Source organism: Vidua macroura, chromosome 1 (genome assembly GCF_024509145.1).
Source record: "Vidua macroura isolate BioBank_ID:100142 chromosome 1, ASM2450914v1, whole genome shotgun sequence".
NCBI lineage: Eukaryota > Metazoa > Chordata > Aves > Passeriformes > Viduidae > Vidua > Vidua macroura.
In genome coordinates, this window is record NC_071571.1 from 81,687,901 (window position 1) to 81,709,639 (window position 21,739).

At 38.7% G+C, this 21,739-nt stretch overlaps 1 protein-coding gene and 2 long non-coding RNA genes across 12 annotated transcripts in view; 2 read left to right on the forward strand and 1 right to left on the reverse strand.

Moving 5' to 3' along the window:
* Positions 1-21,739, forward strand: part of CTNND2 (catenin delta 2) — a 634,494-nt gene that overhangs the window by 200,502 nt on the left and 412,253 nt on the right. For 3 of the 10 annotated variants that reach the window (XM_054003868.1, XM_054003798.1, XM_054004006.1), the window contains exon 1: positions 13,574-13,846. The exons of 4 other annotated variants lie outside the window; for them this stretch is intronic. The gene's annotated coding sequence lies outside the window, so the exon portion shown is untranslated. Of the gene's footprint in view, positions 1-13,573; positions 13,847-13,871; positions 13,970-14,018; positions 14,155-21,739 lie in introns of those variants that run through there. 3 more of the 10 variants (XM_054004206.1, XM_054004131.1, XM_054004064.1) reach the window with 3 other exon arrangements.
* On the reverse strand, positions 5,147-13,320 carry LOC128822672 (uncharacterized). The gene is made up of 2 exons (XR_008441561.1): positions 13,256-13,320; positions 5,147-7,495 (listed from the first exon to the last, which is right to left on the reverse strand). It is a non-coding gene; the product is annotated as an uncharacterized LOC128822672 (long non-coding RNA).
* Positions 14,499-15,653, forward strand: LOC128822712 (uncharacterized). Its single transcript, XR_008441575.1, has 2 exons — positions 14,499-14,631; positions 15,406-15,653. It is a non-coding gene; the product is annotated as an uncharacterized LOC128822712 (long non-coding RNA).

Sequence of the window (21,739 nt, forward strand, 5' to 3'; positions counted from 1 at the left end):
AGCACTAGTGATATCAACTGAAACCATGAAATTATGTTAGTACCTCCTACTGCCTATAGTGATATCAAGCCACCATGGGCATTTTGTGTTTGGGGAGTAAATTACTTTGGATAACAGAACAAAAAGTGAATACTCCTTATCTTCTACACAGCCATTTAGCCCTAACTCCTCTCTCACTGATGCAGTTTTACATAAAGTATTACATACTGTGTGTCTGTTTTTCAAACATTTGGTTACAAATATATAAAATCATGGTGGAATGGAAAGGAAGTGCTATTCTTTGTACTTCAAAATTTCTTATGTAAATTCCATGTATTCCTTTATTATAATGCTCCAAGCGGATATGCAGTTCTTGTTATTGTTGCCTTTATCTTTATATAATTTTATATTTTTATATTCCAATATTCCCTTTAGCCCATAAGGATAACTCTGACTTGTTTCAGTCTTCAATAACAAAGTATTAATTCTTACTGTATAGGCACGTTCTGGACTTATGAAGTTATTCCCATTTCTAAAATGTATTTTTCCAGAAAAGAGTCAGTGTATTTTGATCTGATAAATAATACTCATACATTTTCTCTAAGTCTAGAAGTCATGCAGATTATAAGGACATGTAATAATGTCAACATTTAAACAATTCCTTAGTGACCTTTAATTGCTTGATATAGACAGCATCTATTTTATGAGATTGGTCATGGTAAGTTTATCAAATTAAAAATATCTTCACATTGAGAAATATATGACATATTTGGCACATGATACTTTCTATGATTTTTTTTTTTTGTCTTGGATATTTCATTTAGCTAGATCAAAACATCTTTGTTATAGGAGAAAGGTACTTGATGCTTATATCTCCAGTGATAGAGCAGCAGATGACAAAATGTCTGGGCCACAGAGAATTTTTCATGTCTTCTAGGCCATATCAATCTTTCCTTAATTAAACACTCAGTAGGAGGTTTGCAGTTTCTCTGTTTTATGCAAATCCTGAATTAAAAAATTACCTGCTATTTTTAGGTGAAATAGAATTTAGTAGGTTTGTGAAGTAGTTATCTTAATTAAAAGGAAAAATACTGCGTGGTAATTCAGTTATTTTCTGTGTGAACTCCATACAATTTTAAATTTAAGGAAAAGTATAGTTGCCCTTACTTTAGCATGGAGGAAAATAATTAGAGAGACACTCCAATAAAAATGGCAAAAGCTGTGAGAGATGGAGAAAAGAAACTGGAAAAGGCAGAATAAGAAAAATAGCTTCAAAATGTTAGGTTGCAGAGTCAAGAAAAACCAAGCAAGCAGACACTTTCTGCAAGAAGCCTTGTGTTCAGTGCTAAATGCTTCCTACCTCTTCACTGCCTCCTGGCTTCATTAACAGTACCAGCTGTCAAGGAGAGACAAACACGCCAGAAAAGGCCTTGCCCTTCTGAATACCTGAGATTTACACGCTCATGCTTTTTCCCAGCATGATCCACAGTCTTTCTTGTCAAGGTCCCAGAATGTTTCAAAGCCCATGATGTACCTCAAAAAATAGAATGTTTTGTGTGAATTGGTGGATGGTATAAGGAGTACAGCTGACTTTTAACATGGTGTTTCCAAGCCATTGTCCTGTTCAGTGGAAGACTACCCATGAGCACACCGCCACAGGCTCTTGTTCGCGATTTCCTGCTGTAATGCTAAAAGTTAATATCGCTCCAGGCTGTGAGAGTAGGGGAAATCACCTCACTGGGCTCTATGCTCTCCTTACTTGCTGCTTTCAATTGCCTTCCCACAGTCTAAATAATTTGGTTTAGGCTTATGAAGTACTATGAATTAATCTCCAGACTGACTTAGTGCTCAATACTTAGTGCTAAACAGCTGGCAAAAGAATTGGTTTTTTACTGAAGCATTCCTCATTTTTTCATTGTCTTCAGTAAAATGAAAGAGCAGAAAGGTGGACATGATTATCAATTATGATTATCACTTATTTACATCTACTTGAAATACTAGATGCTTGATAAATCTACTTGTTTTATTGAATATGAGAAAAACCTTTTCATTAAAAACCACAAGTTTTTGATTATTATTTTCTTGCTGTATTAATGCAGTCTCTAAGAACATAGTGGTTGCCACATATTACCTGCTAGAAGGCTGTACTGCCTACAGCTATAAGTAATATAATATTCAGTAAGTTCTAAGCAGATTAATCTCTAGGTATCCTTTGCATAATGACTTCAAGTATGGAAAAGCTTATTTAAATGGGTGCAACACTTTCTGCTCACAGATTTACTCCTGAGATGCATATGGCAGCTATGTTGCAGTTACATGCAACAAATTCCACCGTTGCATAAACATTTACCTGTTTCAGACCTTTCAACATGAGCAAGTGTAACTTCCTTCCATGATTCTGCATTTATTTGCAATTATTTTTATTGTTAGAATAAGTAAAGGCCAAATTGGATGCTGTCTAAGCCATGCAGGTCTATTAGAATCAATTATTTTGTTCTCCAAAACAGCTCCAGCTGACATGTATGGGGTATGTCTGTGTGTGAGTGAGCAGAACTGCTCTCCCTAGGTCACAGGGAGCACAACCCAGTCAGTAAGTGGGAGAAACCCAGCATGTGCCTGTGCAGTTAGGTGTTTTTAGTTTAGAAATGTGCAGTAGGCATCACCTTCCTCATCATGAAGGAAATTTCAATTGTAATTTACACAAACACCTGCAGAATAGGTCTCAAGATTCTTTTAGGCAGATACAATTGCTTGTATTCATGCAGAAAGTCCCTGTTCTCTGTCATGCCCTTGCTTTTAATCTCCATAACATCCTAGCTGGGGGAAATTCCGTAACTAGCAAAGCATAAAGACAACTTCATTTACAGTAACTAGGCCCTATACACCAGTTTTTGAACAAACCCAAAAGACAACCCTTTTACTCTGGAAGCCAAGGGAAGGAAACAGTCTTCCCTGAGACACAGTGATGTCAGCTATTTCTAAGTTGTTTCAGGAGGCATGAGTTAGGGAAGACTTTAGCCATTCTTCTTGTAAATATAGACAGTGTGAAAAAGGTTCTCATTAGGAGGGTTAAATTCCTTACTCAACTAAGACATCCTGGGAAATGTATTGCTACCTTTCTGTGCCCACTCCTAGCAAATATTTTGAATGTAGAGGGTTTGAGCTCTTATGTGGGTCAACACAATGTAACTTTTCGCTTTCCAGTTTATAGAGAAATTGTCATCTTATAAATTTTAGTTCTTAGACCAAACATTCACTCGGTAGTTTCCCCTAATGTTTTCCACTCAGTGTATCAGCTTGGTTTACTGATAGATTTTATATCACACGAGGGCAGCTACTCAAAAAGCTTAGAAACAAATTTTGAATTTAACACTCGTGGGCAAGGTGTAAAGGCTGACAGACAGCTCAGCATGGGCCAAGACACAAGCAGAAATTCTTGCACAATGTGTTGCCATGAAAAGAAAGGAGACAATAAATTTGCATCACAGCATGGGGAGAGGCAATGACCAAAATCTCTTGGCATCTGTGACGAGGGAAAAGAAAATATTGTGGTGGAGCACCCTTTGCACAGAAAAATAGTGATCCACTAGGTCAAAGTTACTTGTGGTTTACTGGACACATAAAGGTGGAGTGAAGGATATTGTAGGTAGTTATGTGGACTGTCACACTTAAAGAATAAAAGAGGTGCTGTAGGACAGCACCCTGCTTGGGGAGGACACTGCCCTGTCCATGGTGGAGGCATGCCTCTGCCTTTTCCAGTGCAGCTCAGCCCTGCTGCTCCCTTATGGTTACTGGAACCAGCACCTGGTGCTCAAAGCAGAGCTGGAATTCAACCCCTTCACCCATGGGAAAGGGTGTGTGCCCTTGGTGGGCAGTGAAGGTCTGGCACTGCAGCCTGTTGGTGTAGCACAGGAAACGGTGGGTCTGGCTTCCAGGTGGAATTGAAATAGTTGTGTGTTTTTGGGGCACTGGGGTTTTTGGAGTGCTAATAACCTCCTGCCATATTTTGAAGTGGAAAGAGGCAATTAGAAGGTAAGTTTGATTAAAAAAATTATAAACTGCAGCTCATGCTTACTGCACTATAAGTAACCAGCAACATAGTCTCCAACAGTGTGTGCAGAAAGGGCAGTAGGTGTTACTTCTTCACAAAATATTGTTCCATTTGTTTGAGGACATAGGCAGAGAGATAACATGACAACAGAGGGAAGGAATTGTGTGCTTGAGTGTTGCTGGGATTTTTTTGCTTTTCCTTAAGGGAATTAGATTTACTGTAAGGAGAGCAAAGTGGCAGGAAAGAATAAGGAAGTGACTGAGAAGAAAGATACGGAGCTGCAGAGTGAAGACAAAGTGAGAAAAGGATGTTATTTAAATGTAGCATTGTTAAGTTATTAGAGTGAATGCCTTATTGACTGGAGAATGTTAGCAGAAGTTTAAGTAACTTAATTGGTCTGTTAATCATTGTCCAAGTTGCTTTCTCTTGGGTGTACATAACATTGTTTCTTGGTTTTTGCTGGAAATACTCAACAGGTAGAATGTGAGGCCTTTAGTACTTGCTGTGGTAATATATGACTATACTTCATAATTTCCTGTTCTACAAAATCACTGTATCTGTAATAAAACTTATGGAACAGATGCACTGTGTGCTTTTAGGAGGAAAAAACCCAAACACCAAAACCACACCAAACCAAAACCAAAACTACACTTCTATCCTTATCTGATTAAAAACCTAAACTGAAACTCCAGTAGCCAAGCAGTCATGATTGTCCAAAATAATTCCTTGAAATAGATTTAATTTTTACCTGATATGACTGCTGTAGCAAGGAAAGGTTAGTATGGCTGTCACCTCGAAAGGAATGGTGGGTGCAGTCATTAACAGGTGTCTCTCTCTCTTTTCTGGTAGTATCAGTGTCTCATACGCCTTTCTGAACATCAGATTCATCCCCAGCTTTTTATCCGTTCTCTTTTTATCCCTCAGCCTCCACAACTCCCTTCTGATCAGGTTAACTTGTTTTCATTTGTGGCAATCATTCATCAGTTTATTCTGAGTACTTCTACAGCCAAAACAGAAATCCATTAAATCTCTATTGCAGTTTAATCTCAACCAATAATTGCTCATTAATCTTGCTGGAAATACACATTTTCTTCAGCCCATTGCCAAGGCACAAGCTTGAGGAAAAAAAGCAAAGTATTTAATCAGTTTTTAAAAGTTTGTTAATGACAAATTCTGGCTGACAGATTAAAAAATTAGGTCCACTGCATTGGGGTGCATTCAGTTTTTAAAAAGTGATTAACTATATGCCAAGCTGTCAAAGAAATTTTGCATGAAAAAAGAAGAGTTGTTAACATTATTATGTCTCTGCCCAATGATTTTACAATGTCCATTTTAAATATACGTGAAAAAAAAAAAGTCAGCACCATGCAGTAATTATGAAAAAGTGGAGTTGTGCAACTATGAAAAGAGAAGCCTGAAACACCTTTTATGCTCATTTATACTCTCCCCCAATTTTTTTTTTTCCCATAGGTTTGACTTTAAAAATACTTCTGTCTTTCCATCTAAAATTTTAGTTACATCTGCTAGCTAATTGAATTGAACACAGATTTTGGCTTTTCTGTCCTGAAGAACTTCTCCTTATTCTTGCTCTCCCATCAAACAATGGCTGCATCCTGGGAGATTCAGTTTTCCAGAGCAGTTGGATTTGCCAACACAGGTAGATCATGGCCTGAGTTGATTTAAAAGTCCCACACTTGCTAAATAATTCAACCTATTTTATGGGTACTTGCTTAATACCCAGTTTCTGTGGAGTTGGTAAAGTGTCTGACACAAGGTCAAATTGATTGCACTACTTCTCTCTGTTGAACTTTTGCTGCTTCCTCATGCTGCTGTCAGTATATCTTCACTTCTGATTGATTTTCTTAATTCAAAAATTGATGCAAAAAAGTCTTTTCTAATGAAAAGCATGTTTGTCAATATTCTCCATTCCCTTTATGGATTTCTGTTGCGTTGTTACTTTGATTACCAGCTCCTAACCTGTTTATATTCTGGTTTGCTTGAAAACCCAAATTTTCATTCTTTAAATGTGTAGTTTCATTTTAAAGATGTTTTTGAGAGCAGAAAGCAGCCTCATGCTACCTGACCCATACTGTATTTTTATATTCAGAAAGAGAAGAAAAACAACCTGTTGTCAGCAGCAAGTCTTTATTTCTGGTCAGAGATGAATTCCCAGATAAAAGGATATATTTCTTCTTTGCCTTGTGACACAAAGTCAGATTTCAAAAGCCTTCTACTTGTTCAAAGTGACTTGGAGGCTGAAGAAGTGACACTGTGTAAGACTCTATATGACACTTGCTGCTGCTGTGCACTTGTTCTGTGCAAAGTATTGAGTCCTGAACTCTTTTTAGTTTGATAGAAAACTCATCATAATGTTTGACTGTTACAAAGCTTCAGCATCACAGATGTTGAACTTCTCTTGATGCTTGTATACATCATACAAGACGAAACAACTGAAGCTGCATTACAGACATTGCTTTGTGTTGTGATGATGAATTGTTTCTGCCACTGATCACCACGCCAGCAATGGAGTACATGGCTGTAATAACACATTTTCACATTCCATTTATTAGTACCAATACTGATTAATCTTTTTCCAATGAAGCCTTAGACTTTCTTTGTGGTTAAATACAGCAACTTTTGAGGATTTCTCTATTCAAATAGTAAATACTAACTAAAAAAGATCCTATCATTCAAGTGAAAGTAGTCCACATAACCCAGTCCTCCAACATTTTATACAGTTGAGCACATCCTCTCATTAATTTGGTTTTCCAGGATTCTGTATTGTTGAAGTGAAGTTTAATAAGAATGCACATGTAACAGGAGCACATTCCCTCTCTACATTTGTTAAAGTTGTCCTAGACGGATGTGAACACGAACTCTGAACTGGCATCAAATTTGAAAAATCAATTTTGATCAGGAAATCTTTACTAACAATTTGATGTGAGGGAAGTGAATTGGTAGTCCAAGTGGAGACCGGTGACAAGTGGTGTTCCTTGGTGATTGGTATTGGGATTGGTGATGTTCAGCATCTTTGTTGGCAACATGGATGCTGGGACAGAGTTCACTCTTAGCAGCTTTGCTGATGACACCAAGCTGAGTGATGTGATCAACACGACAGAAGGAAGGGATACCATCCAGCAGGACCTGGACAACTTGAGAGGTGGACCTTTGCAAACCTCATGAAGTTCAGCAAGGCCAAGCACAAGGTGCTGCATCTGGGTCAGGGCAATCCCAAGCACAAATATAGGCTGTGTGGAGAATTGATTGAGACTAGGCCTGTGGAGAAGGACTTGGGGGCATTGCTGGACAAGAAGCTTGGTGAGTTGACAATATGCACTTGTAGCCCAGAAGAAGCCCAACTGTATCCTGAGATGCATCAAAGGAAGCAGGTCCAGCAGATGAATGGAGGTGATTCTGCCTGTCTGTTCTGCTCTTGTGAGACCCCACCTGCATTGCTGCATCCAGCTGTGGAGTCCCGAACAAAAGAAAGACAAGGACATGTTGGACTGAGCCAAGAGGAAGTCCCCAAAGATGCTCAGAGGCCTGGACACCTCTCCTATGAAGACAGACTGAGAGATTGGGACTATTTAGCCTGCAGAAGAGAAGGCTTCAGGGAGACCTTATAGCACCTTCTAGTGCCTAAAGTGGGCCTACAGGAAAGCAAGAGAGAGATTTGTTACAAAGGCATGTAGTGACAGGACAAGGGGGAATGGCCCTAAGCTGAGGGATGGCCGGTTTAGTTTAGGTATTAGTTTACAATGTGGGTGGTGAAGCACTGGAACAGGTTGCCCAGAGACATTGTGGATGATGCCCCATCTCTGAAACTGTTCAAAGTCCAACATGGATGGCACACTGGGCAACCTGGTCTAGTGGAAGGTGTTCTTGCCCATGGAGGGGAGGGTTGAAACTACATGATCTTTAAAATCCCTTCCAACCAAAACTATTCTACAAATCTATGATTCTTTCTTCTTATCCTAATGCATTGTATTCTGCATTACTGGGCATCTAGTAAATTTTTCTCATGTTGTGAACAGGCAATGAAACTATTCTCGATGACTTACCTAGCAGTAATGCCTACCAGTGTACTAATTTTCTTCTGTTCTAACTATAGATGTTCAAGATGAAATATTATAAACAAATTGCAGGCTACAAACCAGTCTCATTTGTGCTCATTGCAATATAACCATAAATGCACATAGATGGTAGAAACAGAATATTATTTTGAGGGAGAATTTCTTCAATTTCTCCTATATTCTCTGCATAAGTCAACAACCAAGAATTGAAAATAAGGGAGAAAAAATCCCCAGCGTCATGGCTTCTGTGTCCCCTTTTCATGCTTGCATTTCATCTTTATGATAGCGAGGAGTAAAGATTAGTAAGTAGCACAGAATAGAACTGACCATTGAGCACCACCTATGAGTGGTGGGTGGTGTGGGTTTCTTGAGAATATGTTATCTATCAGATCCCATGGTTTGGATGGTGATTAAATCATCAACAGAAAAAAACATGCAGATTACACTGTGGAATAACCTACTTCTTTTTTGCCCTTTTTTGTCCCATCCCACTTCTCTAATACAGGGCTCAGAGCAGCTTTCTGTGACAAGGCTCTGCATAGCCCAGGTAATTCATTCATGTTCTCTCCAAAAAACTGGGATTATTTCCAGCATGCCTTCTGAAATTGTTTTGCTTTCTACTCTATGACTTAAAAGTGGCTCACATTCTGTGAAGTTCTTGCTGAGTGTTAAAAACATATAGCAATAATGTTTTCCTCAAAGCTGCTACAAAGCAGTAGGAAATGTCTTAGTAGTTCTTTTAACAAAACTAGTTAGCAAATAGGCATGTTCTCTTCTTGATTTTTGTTAATGAACTGGTTATTCCCCCAAACAGGGAAACAGAGTAAGTCTTAAAGATTCTGTGGCCTGTAATATTATTTTAAAATAATTTTGTTATTCATTGGTGGTACAGAACATAAAGAGCAAAAGCTGGTGGAAATAAGTGCTATCTACTACTGTCTATTCAGACTCTGAAAAAGGTTTTCTTCATTATTATGCAAGAACAAAATTCCCTGTTTATTCAATTTGCCTGAGCTTAGTATGTCATGGAAGAAAAACTGTAGGGATCTGCAGGGCCACCATGCCCAGTATCACACAAACCCCTTGCTTATTCTTAGAGTGGTTGTCTCCATCAGTTATTAAATCAAGAGAGAAACATGAGTGAAATATAGTAAGATATTCTGACAGAGGCCTGAGCTTCTGAAAAACATCTGAAGTTTTGCAGTATTTGCAGGACTATTTCACGGTAACTTAGTGTCCCAGACCAAAAAATGTTAGTAGAGAAAAAGGAGAGATTCTGGAGTAATCTCTGTCTGCATATGCATAGATTGTCTAGCAGAAGAAAGGCAAAGAGACCCCTAGAAAGGTTTTAGGAGGGAAAAAAAACCTACCACAACTCAGTACAGAAACTACCTCAGTAAATATCATTATTTACTTTATTTCATTTCAATGAAATAGTCTTATTTCTAGCAGGTACAGCAGTTTATCCTGTGCATGAGTGTTGGCTCACTACACACATTAAGGATAGCACAAGCTAACCCTTAACTCTGGCCTTAGTACAATTGCATTGAAATGTTTAACAGATGTATCTTTTCTGAAAACACAGATTTCGGTATTGATGTTTTCAGTCAAATTACAATGAATCCACCTAGGTCAAATTACCACCCTAGTCAAATTACAATGAATCCACACTCTTGATGTTTGGAGATGTTTCAAATGATTCTTGATGAGCCAACATGAAAAAAAGGAGAATGGGCACTTGCGTAGATTAAAGTAAGGTGTGGATGTTAGCATAAAAACACTGAATTCATTGAATTGAACAGAGATAACTGTTCTTGTGTTGCATCAATGAAAGAAAAATCAGACACCTGATCTCCTTTCTCAGCATTCCAGCTAAAATGCAGTTTTCCTTTTATTCCAGTAGTTCAGGAATAAATTATAGGGTTTCTCTCTGTTCAAACTCTCAAAGTTTACACAACTTCAGCATACAATGAGTCAAATATCAACAGAGCACTTAAGGAGTTGATCAATTTTATGTGTGTAGGAGTTCCTGTGATTCAGAAAAAGTAGGTATTCCACCCCTATACAGTAACAGTATATGGGTTTGAAATGGGAATAGTTTTCCTCCACTTTTATAAATCAGTTTTATGGGACAGAATCACTTTATATAAAGATAGCAATCTGCACAAATGTCAAATGATTGAACAACTTGTTCATGAATATGTGGCAATCCATTTTAATACCAATCATTGATTTTGGCAATGAGAGTGAAATCCCTTTGAATTGTATTGATTGGTTAAATTTCTCTATTAAATGTACTGCAAAATGGCCTGAGTGTTGTGCAGTGCTGCAATAGATGCAGTAACTTTATAGTACCTGTTTTCTTTTTTTTTTTTTTTTTAACAGAGCTTTTCTGAGGTGGTGATGCATATTAGCTCATTGAAATGAAAGAGGATGGCCGTTCACAATATTTTAATAAAAGAGAACATGCTCAGGCTGCTATGTAATTAACTATGCCTTTGAGATATTCTTGCATGTAGAGTAGATCTTTTTCCTATTAAATTGCTATTTATTTGTGACCTTTAATGTATCAAAAACAGTCTTCTTTCTACATCCTAAGCAGTGCTGGAGAACAACAATAAGCTGTTGTATTGCTCTCCTTAAATGACACTTACAGCTTGGCAGAGTTACAAGGGAGCTGGTAGGTTTGCCATTCAGGAGCTAAAATAAAGGACTTATCCGTTGCTCCCAGCAACATTTTACTTCCTTGAAATTTTAGAAATACAATTAACTGTTGAATTTTCACTTTCCAAAAGTTTCTGGGATAAGTAGCTGATTGTGCCCTTTAATATTATTATTATTATTACTATTATTATTACTATAGTTGTTACTACTATTATTATTTCTTGGGCCTCAGCAGGTGTTTAAAATAAGTTTCTAATGCTATACCTCTTAACCTGCTTTGGTGCTGTTTCTTCCCTCCCTTCTGGGTGGAAGCTGAGGGGCAACCCTTGCACCTGTGTCTGCCCCAAGCAGCACACACAAACCCAAGCCAAGTCAGCTATTTTTTTGTCCCTTCCGGCCCTGAAATGCTTCTTTTCCTTTCTCAACATGTATGCTGTGTCCTGTCCAATCAAAAAAAAAAAGTGATCTCAGCTTCATTGTGACATTTTGAGAGAAAGCTACTGAACTGTGCAGTGAAATTTTATGATTCCCAATCAAAAGTGGTAAATATTAATGACAGGGGATGTTAAGAACATGGTCATTGGGGTTCAGAGAAAGGGGTGGCTCTATGTAAGTAGAGAGGAGCTGTTTTTTTGAGATCTGTATTGAATATGGAATTTTAAGGAAAGGCTAAAATGCAAGCCTCTAGTCCAGTCCTGCAGCCTTTTACCTAATCATTGGCAGCAAATAACAAAGGCTGTGTGCACGGAATTCTTTTTAAATTAAAATAGGGATAAAAATTACATTGAAAACCTTGGGAAGGGCTCATTTTGGAGTCTAAGCTGACATTTTATTCGCATGAACTATTTGAGTAATAAACTTAATGTTTATGTGAAAGGGAAGGCTATTTTACCTGACAGGATCTTTATATACAAAATAATAGAACACTTGTTTTCCACCAGCATTCAGATCACAGAGATGTTGACCAATGGAAATGTGTGTACTGAATAAGGCAGTTTAGCAAGAAATTTTTAGGAGCAAGTTAAATCTTTTTGACTTCAGCAGAATAATTGAACCACTTTAACATTTGCACCATACCGACAAAAACACCAATCTTTTATGGGCATAATTACACCTATGGGGGTCTTGCCTGGGGTTGTAGAAATTTGTCATGATTATTGATTGAGTTTCATTTCCACCTTTGGCATCTTGATCCTTGACCCAAGAGCTCTCAGACTTGAGGGTGCACACGAAGTCTTGCTGCATTCAGTGGCAAGTAATGCTGTACATGGATTTGTTCCTAGCAATGTGCTTTGGAGCCTCAGAGTTGTCCCCATTGGAGGCTGGGCCAGGCACTTAACCCTTAGCTTGTGACCTTGTCACCCATTGCTGTGTACACATCTAAAAATTGTGTGCTGTGCGCATGTCTAAAAGTAAGTTTTATTTTCTAGATGACTCTATTTTAAAAATGACTGTGTATTTTAAAATTTGACAACTTCAGGTCATACAGTCTGCAAAGCAGAAGTTTAAAAGAAAAGTTAAAAAAAGAATATGTGCCCCCAAATGTAATGTTTTGTATTTAAGAGACTGATAAGACCTGTAAAACTTGATGTGGAGTTAAATCCATTCAGTGTGAAGTTATACTATGCGGAGAATCACAGAATATCTGAGTTGGATTGGACCTACAAGGAACATCAACCCCTGGCTCTGCACAGGACAGCCCCAAGACATCACACACCATGTGATGAGAGCATTGTCTGAACACTTCTTGAACTCTGTCAAGCTTGCTGCTGTGAACACTTCCCTGAGGAGCCTTCCAGTGCCCAAGAATCCTCTGGGTGAAAAACCTTATTCTAATATCCAATCTAAACCTCTAACACAGCTTCAAGTTATTCCTTTGGTTCCTGCCACTGGCCACCACAGAGAAGAGATCAGAGATCGCTGTCTGCCTCTCTGCTTCCCCTCACAAGGAAATTGTGACTGCAGCGAGGTCTCCCCTCAGTCTCCTCCATGCTGAACAGACCAAGTGACCTCATACAGTCCTCAATGCAGGTTCCCCTCAAGGCCTTTCACCATCCCCGTGGCTCTCCTTTGAATGGTCTGTAAAAGCTTAAAGTCTTTTTTATATTGTGTCACCCAAACCTGCCCCCAGCACTCGAGGTGAGGCTGCCCCAGTGCAGAGCAGAGCGGGACAATCCCGTCCCTTGCCCGGCTGGTGCTGCTGTGCCTGATGCCTCCCAGGACAGGGTTGGCGCTTCGGGCTGCCAGGGCACCGCTGACTCAGATGCAAGTTGCCATCGACCAGGATCCCCAGGGTCCCTTTCCCTGGCACTGATTTCCAGTCTCTAGTTCCCCAGTCCGCCCATAGACCCAGGATTGCCCCGACCCAGCTGCAAAATCCAGCACTTTCCCTTGTTAAACTTCGCAGGGTTGGTGATTGCCCAGCCCTCCAGTTTGTTCACTAGTAGCTTATCGACTTTCCTCTATTAGAAAACCTAAATGACTATACCTCTGTGTGAAGATTGATCTGCACTCTGGTGGAAGATAAACAATTGCTGAAGACGTGTGTCTGGGCCAGGGGCTGCAGCCTCCGCCCGACTCCCCGGCCGGTGTCGCCGAGGGCTGCCTCCCCGAGCCGCCGTCGCGATCGCTGCGGCAGGGGGGGCGGCGTGGGCGGGTCCGGCGGTGACGGGGGCGCGGGGGGCTCGCCCCGCCGTTGCCATGGAGCCCTTTGTGCCCGCGGAGCGCCTCCCCCGGCCCGCCCGCGCTGCCCCTGGGCCCGGCAGCTGCCGCCGCTGCCCGCGGCCCGGCCGCGCCCCCGGCCCCCGGCCCCCGCCCGCCTCAGCGCACGGCGGCGCGGGCTGCCTGTTGTTGTCGGCCCCACGCTCTGCCCGCCGCTGGGAACCGCCGGCCGCGGCCGCTGCTGTCCCCAAGTTTCTTTTTGTAAGTGTTTAAAGGAGAGGAGGGGCATTAAAAAGGAAGAGTAAAGGTGCTTGAGCCGCCGCTCCAGAAAGGAGGGAAAGTCGGCTCGGCGGCGAGGAGGCTTCCCAGGGCGCAGCGAACTGATTCAGGAGATTAATTTACAAGTGGGCGACAAAAGGTAAAGCCTGAAAGATGGATCGCCTGTGTGAGATGGAATGGGAGCTTTCGTGGAAAGGTTTATGACTTGTCTTAAAACGGCACTTTTGAATGTCTTTCCGATCGTTTTCGACTGCAAAATGCTGTAAGTCTCTTACCCAAAAGTAAATAGGTAGCAAAATTGGCCACATTTTAGAGTTCACAGGAAAGGCAAGAAAGTAAATGTTAGTCTTCAGTATCTTATTTTCCCCAAATGCCTCGTGCTCTTATTCAGTCAACACCTGATTTGACCGCGGTTATTTCTTGGTGCGACCCGTCTAAAGGAAAGCTGTAAGTAATTCCACTGAGTTATAATAATTCAACCAGCCGATCTTCATTGTGAGAAGATATATTTCTGTAGATGCATGCTTTTGAGTTTGCAGACCTGTTGCTTTGTACTTTCAGCTTAGAAAATGTTCTCAGTAAAATACCATATATTCAACTGTAGTGTTATCTCTCTTTTCAAATTATAGTCTTATGTAGGTGAGAACGGGATTTGCATCTTTTATAATTATATTTAGCCTTTCAGACTTTGCTGGGCTTTTCAGATAGATTTTTTTTTTTTATGCATCAGCTAATTTGAAATTCATTACAGATAGTAAAAATAATGCATGGTTATGACTTGCTAGTTTCATCTGGTGCTGCCCATGTCCCAGGGAAATGTGACTGACTGTTTAAGGGATTAAATAAATGAATTTCATGTGGAAGTCAGTTGTGTGGAAAAAGTCCCGACAGCCTTCTTTGACACAGATCTGTATGCTTGTTAAGGTAACAATTCAATAGTTTGATCTTTTGGCTGAATAAATGAAATACATAAAATGTAAAAACAAACCACCCTTCCTTATGTCTAGTACTCTCTACTAACAATAAAAAAGAGAGTTTTTAGAGCATGTTGTTTTTATGTATTTTTCCTGAATCAATACACTGCAGGAGTGTCTTGACGTGTAGTAATACTGTTTACTAGGTGACTGCATTTGTGCAATTAAAGGAGTAAACATGTATCCTCCCAAAGTCCATAAGGACTGAAATACATTACTTTGGGGGAATTTTTTTCTGATATAGTTAGTTTTTATCAGTTAAAGTAGGAAACAAAAGGTTTTCTAGATCAAAATGGTATAGCTACTCAATGTTAAGCTCAGTGCTGGGATGTTCTGTGGTGTGGGTTTGGCTTGTTTGTTTTTCCTTTTTTTTTCTTCTCGTAATGTAGAGTATTAATCTTTCTTCAGATGTCCCCATCTTTATTAGACCAGTAGAACTTCCGTAATTACTTCAAGACCAAATTTTGTTTCAAAAAAGAATATTGTATAACAAATTTAACGTTTGACTAGTGCTCAGTAGTTTAAGTGCTGTGTGCAATTGATCCAAGCTTTTTCCCACTTGATCCAACTAGTCATTTTAACTAGTTTGTACCACTAGACTGATTTTAGTAAGGCAATTTAACTTGCTCTGTGGTCTTTTTCAGTTGATTGTGGTATCTTAAAGCATGCTCATTTACTGTGGATTCTTTCAGTAGCTTTCTAATTGCAGACAGTTTAATTTTAGTTGCTTCTGAAGTCGTGTGAAGAAACTGGGTACCTTCTTCCTCTCCCTCCTAAGATGTGCTGCATAAAGGCCCCAGTTGGTCTCAACGCTGGGAAGAACATTAAAGTGACTTAGAAACACTCATGAAGTGCTCGTGAAGCCTGTGGTGTCAGAGCAGTACCTGAAGTTGTTACAGCAGTTAATTCCAGTCTCCTTTTCTAAAGTCCTCTGAGTCAGGTGTAGAAATAAAAATTCAGTGAAGTTCCTAATACAGTGTGCTCTCTGTGGAACCTCCTGGGGTTGATAAATATTTCAAGAAGCTGAAAGTTAGTGATACATTTTAAATGCACTGCTAAGCTGAGATACTTCATGGTCCTTTGCATACACATTTGCATTATTCATTTGTGCTGTATAGGTAGATAATGGGCCAAATCTATCTTTGGTATTACTCCACTGATTTCTGAGTAACTGAGCTAATTCAACCATGTGTGTACTTCTTGCTTTTTGGAAGTCCAAGGCAAAGTCGGAATTACTTTGGTGATTTTATTATACAGGTAAGAGTTTTTTGTACACTAACTATTAATGTTTGGTAGCTTAAGCATTTCTTCATTAAGATAATTGTAAGCAGAAGGTATAATTTAATTTTTCTTCTTTTTCTGAAAAAACCCCACAGTTAGTGTTTTAGTTGCTGAAGTGACTGAGAAGTGTGATAAACCAGCTTTCTGTCGTTGGTAAAAGTTCATCCTAATAACCTGCTAACTTAGAAGTTCTTGACACACTTCTTTGTACCATGATAAACTCTCCTTGCATGTTTAAGCAGCCTTCCATGCCTGGGTCCATGATACTGATGTGCTGCATTTGTGTGTATGCATGTATACACGCTGTACGTATATCTCTATTTTAAATAACTAGGTGCTTGCTTTGACTTACAATGAGAGGCAGAGGTAACAGAAAATGGAAAGCCTTGATCTATCAGCATGGATTAGATTTAAAATGCTGACTCTGAGCATGTCATTCATATGGCAGAGTATATAACATATTTGATGAAAGCTACTATCCCTACATTTAAAACTGTGTGAAAGAGGTCATTGTTTGTGGGGGAGCTTTCTTTATTTCTTTCTTTTAGTAGATAATGATGTTGTAGAAATTTTAATATCAAATTTAACTATTTAATTTTAAGATTCAAAGAGATCCTATCAGAAGACCCTTAGCATGGGGTTCATGCTATTATGAATAATTTCTGCCAGAGATCAAGGCCTTTGTATGGCATCTTCAGAATGCTTATTCCAGTAATTGGCTTTTGAAAAAGCTAACCTGAAAATTAAAGTAGAAACTTTGTTCTCCCACCTGTGAACACATGAAAAATGTCTCTGTCAGTGTTGAGTGTTACAAAAATGTGCAGTTTTAGGTATCTGAAAGAAAAATTAGGTGGAAACACAACTCTCAGTCAGTTGAAGTAAGGCTCTACTTATTATACCCTGTGTCTAACGTTTTCTAATGACAGTGTGCACAACCATCTTAATCAGCAAAAGTCCTTCCTTTTATCACAACACAGTGGAGCAAATCAGAACTTGGGAGTCAATAAGAAAAATACTTAGACATTTAGGATGTTGCCAAGGAACTATCACCATTGTATGTAATTCCTGTTAAGAATACATATAAACCTGAAAAATTTTATTCTCAGTGGAATTAAACATGTTGAAGCCTAATAACTTTTGCAGCTTTGGCAGTTGTCAGAGAAGCTAAGACTTGGGGCATGTCTCTCTTCTGTGCCAAGGAATTCTGTAAAAATCTATTGAGACTGCAATAAGCATTGATTGACAATTTCTTCTAAAACTATAGGCAGAGAAATATTATGTTTTTGAACTGTTGAGCTATTACATTAAATTGTTTGGTGATCAGCAAGCACTCAGATGTCATCACATTTTTGGGGTTTTTTCCTGGTTCTGGCATCAGTTTTCCTGGTAGTGATGAATACTGATTTTTTTTTTTTTTTTTTTTTTAAAGACAACTTGACTTCTTTTAAGTAATATTACCACTGAGCAGGTGTACACTGTGTGTTTAAGATATTTTGATTATGTAATCAATTAATTAATACTGATTATTGTCATTCTCTTAACTTGGTACAAGTCTTGCATAAGGATATCTACGTGTGGAGTGGTACCGAGCAGTCAATTTGGAAACTGGGGGCAGAAGATGCCTTTGCTTTCTAGTATATATAGGCTCTTGTTCTGGCATATGCTCAGGACTATTTCACCTGGCACAAGTACCCATTCCTTGTGATGTTTGCATGTACGGTGGCTTGAAGATGATGTTGGTTGCCGTGGTGGGAGAAGGGCAGACTGCTTGTCCAGCTTACTGGATGGCCCAGCCATAAATAAATATAAATAATATATAAATAATATAAATAATAAATAAATAACAGCATTTCTTCTACAGGTTGTGCAGTTGCTCATTTCTATTTGGTGAACCCACTGCACAGTTGGAATTTGTAGTAAATCTGATGTCTAATAAGTTTGCTTTTCTGTGTTTCCAACTCTCTCAAGTTTTCTTAACTGACAGAATTCATGAATGTGCAAAAGGGACATACCTGATACAAATCTCTTGCACAGAGGATTAAAATGACTGCATCATCAATAATGTCAGAGGGGTGTTGTTGACTAAAATGTAGAAAACAATATAAATGTGAACTGGAAATATTACACAGTTTTTTTTGCGGTTAATGGCCATGGTCAGAAGGATCAGTATTTTATTGCTGAGCCCAGTCTAGCTTGAACCTTCTAATAATGCTTTTATCTTCTAAAGTCTTGAAACCCTTAGTTGTCACAAGATGCCCTTTAAGCAATAGAGAAAGTCAGGCTGTTGCTGGAAACTAACTTAGAAATCCTAAAACATTCTTCTAATGCAAGAGATGGTTAATTGACAATAGATAAAGACAAAGAATTAAAATAGAAGGAGAGCAGAGATTTTAAGCAAACAAACAAAACCCTTCAAATCCCAATAAACAGTTCTGCATTTTTTTTTAAATGTTACAGTGCTACCTGTCTGCCCTGCCCTGATTTCAGGTTGGATTTCTTTTGGCTCCCCAGTTGACCCTCTCAGTTGGCTTTTGATGTGATACAAATTGAATAGTCAAATTTCAAATTGAGAGTCAAGCTTGCAAATGGCTCCATGACAGCTTTCTGCTAGGAGCAGGTTCTCATCTTTGTCCTTGGTCTCTGCTCCTTTTCTCCACCTCAGTCTGCACAGTGGCTCTGTTGTTTTTCATTGTCTTTATGTGGCATTCAAAGCCATTATGTATTCACAGCTCTATACTGCTGAGCTATGACTCTTTTTAAGTAATTCCCACCTAATTGATACTCAGTCACATGGGTAAAGTCCTTCAAAAAAGCTCCTGTCAGCCCAGTCCCTGCCATTAGCTGAGGAGAGAGATGTTCCTCAGTTCTCATGTGAAATTCGGAGCCATTAGGGAGGGAAGTTCGTGGCTGCTGAATCAGAGAAAATATTTTTAGTGATCTGTCTCTAGTACTTTCTTTTTTTTTTTTTTTTCTAATGAGCTTGATGATATTCAGTCAAAGCCAGATGTTCTCAGATGGTTTAAAATGAGGTATCAAGATCCACTGAAATTAGTGAAAATTGGCTTACTTATCAGGAGGTGGATCTGTGTTGCCTTGCCTTATGTTGCCCTTGTAGTTATGGAAGACTTGCCTGAGCTGATAGAATCCGTATGTTTTATTGTGCTTTTGCACAATAAAATCCGTACTTTTTATTGTGCAACTGCTACACAACTGCTTTAAGTAACTTCAGCCATAGTAAACTACAGCACATCTTGGCATATCCTGTGGAGGAGGTGAAATGTCACCAGCTTTATCTGCTTAAACTGTATTTGGAATCATGCACTCATAAGGATGTAATTAAAAGAGGAAAGAAAATAATATATAAACTGCAAAAGCCCTTGGGCTTTCCTAAATAATTTTACGGCATCCTCACCCTATTTGTTCCCCTCTAAACAGTCATAAGGGTAGACATTGCACAAGAAGGGTGTGTGCTTGACATTGATAAAGTTTCAAACACTGATGTATTTTGGGTTTAATTTTAACCAAGCACAGATGCCTAAAAAGTCATTTCCAGTAAATGATTTGCTCGTGCTAGGATCTGATTTGTGTTCCCTAATCTATTAATTGAACAAACATATAGAAAAGAATTTAGAGCAATTTTATTTTAATGTAATTGTTTCTGTATGAGATTAATACTATATATGAGTATTGAGTAACCCCAGCATTAATCATATTTCCTTCTTCATAATTATTTTTATGCCTCAGTTCACTGTAAGGCTATATATGCTCTGGTCCAGCAATAATTTGTGATTTTCATCACAAATAACAGAGACTGTGTCTTCAGTACCAAAATATTAAAAGTATTGAAACTGTAGTTTCAGAGATGGAGAATTTTCCTTCAGTGGTAGCATAACAGAGTGTATAGATTTCTCAGTCATTTTTGTCTTATGAGTTACTTGCATCCACTTTTGAGAAGGTCATGTGTTATACCTCCATTCTCCCATTACTGCTCTTGTAATGTGCTGGCAATCCATGGTTTTAGTTTGATTTTGGTTTTGTTTATTTGTTTTTTTGTTTGTTTGTTGATGGTCTTTGGGTTTGTTTTGTTTGTTGTTGTTTTATTGGGTTTTTTCTGTTTGGTTTTTTGCCTGTGTTTTTACAACTATTGCTTAAATTTTGTTTCATGGATGACATGTTCACTTTTCAACTGTAAAGTAGTTCTTGCTCTGGGTACCCTATGTACTTTGTTTCTAATAAGTATTTACAACAAAAAAAAGTTATTTTTTTTTTAGTATACCTATAAGTGGGGTTTTTCAAGTGCCATTGCCCCTCTTAAATAAGCTTCTGCAGTTGTTTTAAAGCCCATGTACATACACATACAGTGCTGAATTATATGAAGAATGATATCAAAATTAGCTCTGTATTTAAAGAGGAACTTTACCTGGAATGTGCATCTATATACTCCCTCAGTGCTCTTTGCACAAGTTGTCTGTCTCTGAAGAGTGGCCTTTCACACAACATTAGTCCTAAGAAATTGTTATTTTCGCAGTATCTTTTAGTTCGACAATCTTTTATTTTCACTGTGTTTAATGGTAGTTTAAAGTATATTTTAAAATTTGTGTTAAATTGTCATAATGAACCTGTGGAGCACATCATAAATAAGCTATTTCTAATATCGTATGAGCTGTTTGGCCTGTACTGTAAATTGTGTACAATGAGAACTTGCTGTAAATCAGTCACATGCTCCTTGATTCAGTTGATGGAGTGGGCCAGAACTTCATTTGCTTGGTAGCTGTAGTTCTGTGCTGAAGAGCTAACACTAGGTCACAGCTTCAAGGGAGGCAGGTAAGGGGAAGGGGGAAACAAAAAGTCTTAAAAGGTGGTGATATTTTTCATTTAGACATCTAGCTGACATATTGGTCCCTCCAACTAAAGAAAAAAGGCTGCCATTTTAACAGCGTAGTAAAAATGTGTAGACATTTTCAAGGAAAGATTAAAGCAGAAGGGTTGATAGATCCATCACCCAAAGCACCTTTGCAATGTCCCTGTTGGCATCTCAGGACTGGGTTACACTCGAATGGGCAAAATTCATCTTTTTCCTGTGGATTATGGCAATACACTATGTGCTGGATTATGTGAAGATATTCCTTAAAAGTCACAGGATTTGTTTTAATGGATAAACTCTTGTGATAACAGCTTCTTGACGCTTGTATCTTTAAGCTCTCTCCTTTAGCCTATCATGACAGATTTTTTTTTTTTTAAATGCCAGTTTGTTCATGTGTTGGTGATGACTTGCACACAGACACAATAGCATTGCTTCAGAGCATGTGCATTACACATGTGAATTTATCTCTTTGCAGAAAATGTTACCTGAACTAATATTCTGGAAATATCAGGAGTTTACTTCAAGTATATGAAATTATATTTATAGCCTTGCCATCTGGAAAGATACAAGGGATCTCAGCCTTGTGAACATGCTTGGTGATGTTTGAGGAAAAATAGAGGGAATAAATTTGGCTGTGACTCCTTTGCTATCCATGTTCCTGCACTGCTAACATTAAGACAGAAGTGGAGGTGTTTTATAGGATAAGATGCTTACTGTTTTAAATAATAGCAAAATTCTATATACTTGGGAGTGTAAGTCTTTGCTATGATGTGTAGACAAGTAAGTTACAAAGCAGCCACCCGTCATTTTTCAAGTGCTCACAAGTGGAGGATAGTCCCTTATATTGCAACTTGAGGCCATTTCTGTTACTACCTGGATGATTAGGTTCCAGGCTAGTAAGCTGGCAGCATCT